This window comes from Scylla paramamosain, chromosome 30 (assembly GCF_035594125.1).
Source record: "Scylla paramamosain isolate STU-SP2022 chromosome 30, ASM3559412v1, whole genome shotgun sequence".
Classification (NCBI taxonomy): Eukaryota; Metazoa; Arthropoda; class Malacostraca; order Decapoda; family Portunidae; genus Scylla; species Scylla paramamosain.
The window spans coordinates 14,555,615-14,561,614 of NC_087180.1; the positions used below are offsets into that span (position 1 = coordinate 14,555,615).

General features: G+C 43.0%; 1 long non-coding RNA gene across 2 annotated transcripts in view; it reads left to right on the forward strand.

Moving 5' to 3' along the window:
* The window catches only part of LOC135115891 (uncharacterized), a 92,589-nt gene that overhangs the window by 75,575 nt on the left and 11,014 nt on the right, over positions 1-6,000 (forward strand). For both annotated transcript variants that reach the window (XR_010276091.1, XR_010276090.1), the window contains exons 3-4: positions 1,000-1,122; positions 3,516-3,753. This is a non-coding gene — a long non-coding RNA (uncharacterized LOC135115891). The remainder of the gene's footprint in view (positions 1-999; positions 1,123-3,515; positions 3,754-6,000) is intronic.

The following is a 6,000-nucleotide window of genomic DNA, read 5'->3' on the forward strand; positions in this document are numbered from 1 at the left end:
GTATATTTTACGTGTTTTATTATTTCACAGTAGTTTTTTTTTTTTTTTTTGTGGGGGATGCTTGGAACGTAATTGATTTCAGACAACAGCGAAATTGGGTTAGAAAAAAAATGGTGTTCCAAATACTTAATGCATTTTGTTTTTTGTAAGAGATATCATTCCCTAGGTGCATCGCTCCCTCCCGTGCTTACAGGGAGCGGGAAAAGAAGAAAGTGAGACAAGTTAATTTAGAGGTTGTTCATTATAAAACAATTCAATGCTAAATCTTGTGCCACGTGTGTGTGTGTGTGTGTGTGTGTGTATGTGTGTGAGGGGAAGGGTATGAAAAAATTAGACACACACACACACACACACACACACACACACACACACACACACACACACACACACACACACACACACACACACACACACACACACACACACACACGAACCTCAATTTAAACCTAAGCACATAATTGCACACATGCTAGATGAATATCTGTACGCGCGCGCGCATACACACACACACACACACACACACACACACACACACACACACACACACACACACACACACACACACACACACACACACACACACACACAGTACAAGCCGTGTAAATTTCCATCCCTACATAAACCTGTCTGTTTTACCCAGTGGTGGGATTTGCATATAGCCCTGCGCTGTAGAGAGAGAGAGAGAGAGAGAGAGAGAGAGAGAGAGAGAGAGAGAGAGAGAGAGAGAGAGAGAGAGAGAGAGAAAGTGTAGGGGAGATGGGAAGAATAAATAAGCACATATGTAGAAATAGGAGAGGCAAGGGAAGGCACCCAACATGTAATTAATATATTTACCATATATGCTTTTTTGTAAGGAAAGGATAGAGAGCGGGGGACGAGGAGGGAAGCTTAACATGGGGGCGAAGGAGAGGAAGGGCATCGTAGCTGAGGGGAATAAATAGGATGACGAAGAGGACTGCAGAGGACTGACGTAACGAATATCTTCTATGTCTCCTCCAGGAAAAGATGATTAAATTATGGGGAAGAACACTCGTCCATCATACCGCCTGTGACGCTACTGTAGGGGAGGATCACCTGCTGCGTGGATGCCGTGACCTGCTGTGTGGTGTTGAGGCTTGCTTTGTAAGTGCTCTGTGATCTGTTTTTGGTATGGCTTAAATGTACATAAAGGTTTGCTGTTTTGTTGTATTTGGCCTCTTGATTAAGTCTGTTTGTGCTACGTTCTGTGTGCTGCAGGATTACGCAAGAGAGAGAGAGAGAGAGAGAGAGAGAGAGAGAGAGAGAGAGAGAGAGAGAGTGGGGCTGTTTTTGCTTTGTATTCTCATGTTTCTCTTCAATTCATTTCATCCCTTCATTCCGGTCTCTCTCTCTCTCTCTCTCTCTCTCTCTCTCTCTCTCTCTCTCTCTCTCTCTCTCTCTCTCTCTCTCTCTCTCTCTCTCTCTCTCTCTCTCTCTCTCTCTCTCTCTCTCTCTCTCTCTCTCTCTCTCTCCTTTCATCATTCGCCATCTCCCTTACTCTCATTCCTTCTCCTTCCTCTCTCCTCTTCTACTTACATGGCAATTTTTCTTTCATCTCCTCTTTCCTATTTTCCTTTCCAATACTTATTCCTCCCCCTTTACCTCTGACTCTTCGTTCCTCCTGCACTATTATGTAACTAGACCCGCAACCTGTAGGTGAATTATATGAAAAGAAGATGAATGGATCGTCTTTGTAGAGAAACTGTCACATTAATTTCAAGATCTAAATGTTAACCACTAGCTCATTGGTGCTGTGACAGAATTGACACACATTTGGAAGAACATACTCATAGTGGTATCACTCTCTCTCTCTCTCTCTCTCTCTCTCTCTCTCTCTCTCTCTCTCTCTCTCTCTCTCTCTCTCTCTCTCTCTCTCTCTCTCTCTCTGGAAATACTGCACCGCCACCAGACAGACGCATCCCTCACCACCTCTCCGCGACCCACCTGGACAAGAGGCGGAGTGGAGGCATTATGGGTACAGTCGACCCACACGGTGTCCAAGGCGCGCCCGGTGGCCACTCGTTTAAAGGGGATGGCAAAAGGAGGAGGTGGGGTAAGAGGAGGAGTGGGCTAGGAGCGGGAGGGAGCAGCGGTAAGCAGGGTGGTTGGGGATGGGGGAAGGTAAGGAGGATGTAAAGGTAAAAGGAAAAGAAAATGAGATGGGGAAGGATGAGGACGAGAAGCGGGGAAAGAAAGAGTTGAGTACGACGGGAAGAAGAGGAGAGGAAAATGAGATGAGGGAGATGAGGAAGAATCATACACCCCTTCCGGCGTGATAGAAATGTGGCGAGAATTTTTATAACAGATCGAGTAATATTCAGTGTATCTTTGTGTGGCGTCTGGGATGAGTCTTTAGATAGGAGTACGTTCTTCTTAGTACTCACTTAGTTACAGCTTCTTTATCCCTCTTCTTATCAACGAAGTGGTACAAGGATCAGAACACAATAAACCGTCTTCTGAACACATGCCCACTTACTTATTAATGACTCTAGGTGAAGGTACACGGTTTTTCAATAGTATTTTTACGGTTCTAGTGGGAGGTTAACAAGATTTCTACATTATCAACAGGAGAAACAGTCTTAAGAACTTGGCTAGTAATTTTTGTGCCTTTTGAAAATAGGTATGGTGAGAGAGGAAAGAGCTGCAGAATACGGGCCTATGATAACTACCGCAAGTTTCGTAAGACACGTCATTATATATAACATTTTAAAACACAGATTCAATAGGAGAATATCGGGACACTTAACTAAATTTGGTTTCCGTTTTGGACTCTTCTGTGGTCGATTTTTATTTTCAGGAGCACCAAAATATGCTTTTTTTTTTTTTTTTCTTTTTCCACTTGACTGACCTTCGTGCTTAAATACTCTCAACCAACTTTTCTAATGACAATCCATTTTTCTTTCAGCACCGCCATAAAAATCCAAAATAGCCACAGTAATTCATCTTCAGCGTCATAATCAGCTTTGTCATTCCACATTTATCATACCTAGCACTTTTCCTCTCTTCCACCACCACCACCACCACCACTACCAGTATCAGAATGTCCCCTATTTCTCTTCAGTGTCATAATGAGCACCATTTCCCCCTCCCCTTCCCACAGAACCGACATTCCTCTCCACAATCCCATTTTAATTCTTTCTGTCACGAACATCAAAAAATATCCACCACTTTTTATCTCCAGCCTCATGATCAGCACCTTTTTTTTTTTTCAGCAGTATGAGGCATTCCTCTTAAGCCCACGTTCTTTCTAAGTCACGAATACCAACCCCATTTTCCTCCTTTCTATCATGAACATAAAAAAAATCATCATTATTTATCTCCAGCCCCTTAATCAGCACCATCTTTTTTTTTCCTAGTATGAAGAGGCATTTCTCGAAAGCCCATTTTCCTGCTATTACGAGCATCAAATCCATTTTCCTCTTATCACGAACATCAAAAAAAATATCCACCTCTATTTATCTCCAGCCTTATAATTAACACCTTTTTTTCCCCGACAGTATGAAGAGAGATTCCTCGTAAGCCCATTTTCCTCCTCTCACGAACATCAAAAACTTTCCACCGCGATTAATCTCCAGGATCGCAATCAGCACCTCATCTCCTCTTCCTGCTCCTCCTGCCGCAGTATCGCATCGTCAACACGCGCGAACTCCCTCAAGGGCCTGGACGTCGGCACTCGGCTTTAGCGTCGCCTCATGCATCGCCGGGCCAGTGTTCTGAAAATGGTTGGGCATAAACGTGAGTGCTTGCCGGCGTGTCTGGAAGAAATTGTGATGCAGCATTAATATTCCTGCCTCGCCGGAGCCCATCCCTCACCGGCACACACACGAGATACTTGAAGAATATTCCTCTCTCTCTCTCTCTCTCTCTCTCTCTCTCTCTCTCTCTCTCTCTCTCTCTCTCTCTCTCTCTCTCTCTCTCTCTCTCTCTCTCTCTCTCTCTCTCTCTCTCTCTCTCTCTCTCTCTCTCTCTCTCTCTACCGCAGAAAGAGTTGATTTCCCAGGACCTTTCTCTCTCTCTCTCTCTCTCTCTCTCTCTCTCTCTCTCTCTCTCTCTCTCTCTCTCTCTCTCTCTCTCTCTCTCTCTCTCTCTCTCTCTCTCTCTCTCTCTCTCTCTCTCTCTCTCTGTGCCTTCCTGTTTCCCTTCTCCACCTCCTCTTCCTCTTCCTCCTCATTATTATTATTATTATTATTATTATTATTATTATTATTATTATTATTATTATTATTATTATTACTATTATTATTATTATTATTATTATTACTATTATTATTATTTGCACTTATCATCGCCATTATTATTGTTCTCCTTTCTTTTTCTTCGTCTTCGTCTTCGTCTTCGCTTTCATCCAATTATCTATGTTATGCATCCATCCATATTATAATTTACTTCCTTTTCTCTCACTTACTTCTCCATTATTTCTGTTACATGGTTCGTTAACCTGCTTGTTTCTTCTCTCTCTCTCTCTCTCTCTCTCTCTCTCTCTCTCTCTCTCTCTCTCTCTCTCTCTCTCTCTCTCTCTCTCTCTCTCTCTCTCTCTCTCTCTCTCTCTCTCTCTCTCTCTCTCTCTCTCTCTCTCTCTGTTCCTTTCTTCTCCATATGCGTCGTTCTTTCCTTCTTCCTTCCTTTTTCCCCTTCTCCCTTCTTCCCTCCCGTCCTTTCTGCTTTTATCCTCTCCCTTCCTGTCTTCTTAAAATGTCTCTGCCTCCAAAACATCTCTAAATTTGTCTTCAGGTTGGAAAGTTTCCCTCGTCACGTTCTCTTTTTTCCCTTACACACACACACACACACACACACACACACACACACACACACACGCACACACGCACACGCAGGAAACAGATTTAAATTCTTCATACAGGATTTTACAAATGCAATAACTGTCGGTATGGCGAAACGCAGCGCAATACCGGAAGTATACAAAAAAAAGTGTGGGGGGAAGAAAATTGAAAAAAAAAAAATGCACGCGAGATGTAGTGACGAAATGTTAGTTATAAAACCGATGCCTGGTAATAATTAACTTCTTTCTCTTTTTTTCTTTCTTTTCCTTTTTTTATATTTTCTAGTATTATTATCGTGTTACCTTAAGTGTTTTGTAACTTATTTTTTTTATTTTGCTATTGTGGAGTCAATTCAGCGTCTGTATAAGTAGATAAACTGACTGACTGACTGAATGAAAGATTGGTTGATTAACTTATTAAGTAAATGGCTCCACAACAACTGAGTGGAATGGCGTCTGAATTCAATGACTCAACACGCCGCAACGATCAAGTGGCGTCCGGTCTGACTCCTTGATTTAAAGACGCTGCAAAGATAGAGTCAGAGTAGTGTCTGGGTTGACTCACTGATCTTACGGCGTCTGAATTTGATATAATGACGACGCAATAGTGAAGTTGAAAGATGTCTGGGTGGAAGAGCATAGTGGTGCCAGGGTAAGGTTGAATAGCGCCGCGGAGGGAAAATAACCACATAATCACCTGCTTTTCCTTCACACCACTGCGGATAGTTGACTCACTAAAGTGGACTCTCTCTCTCTCTCTCTCTCTCTCTCTCTCTCTCTCTCTCTCTCTCTCTCTCTCTCTCTCTCTCTCTCTCTCTCTCTCTCTCTCTCTCTCTCTCTCTCTCTCTCTCTCTCTCTCTCTCTCTCTCTCTCACATCTCATTAAACACTTACCCTTCACAAACAAAATTAGTTTTACCTTCCAAGAAATCATATATAGACATTCCTTATTCCGTTTCCCTCTCTTTTCCTCTCCCCATCTTTCATCTCTCCCTCTCCTCCATCTCTCCCATCCTTTGATGGCGGTTACTTCTCGACCCGGTGTGATGAGATCTGCACATCAAAGAGGAATGTATGGATCTTGTGAATATTGAAATCTGGCTTTTAATTAGAAGTTCTCGAGGCATTCACTTTTCACATCTACCGGCTATCCTTCTCACCACCACCATCACCACCACCACCTGTGTACAAGATACAGACGGACAG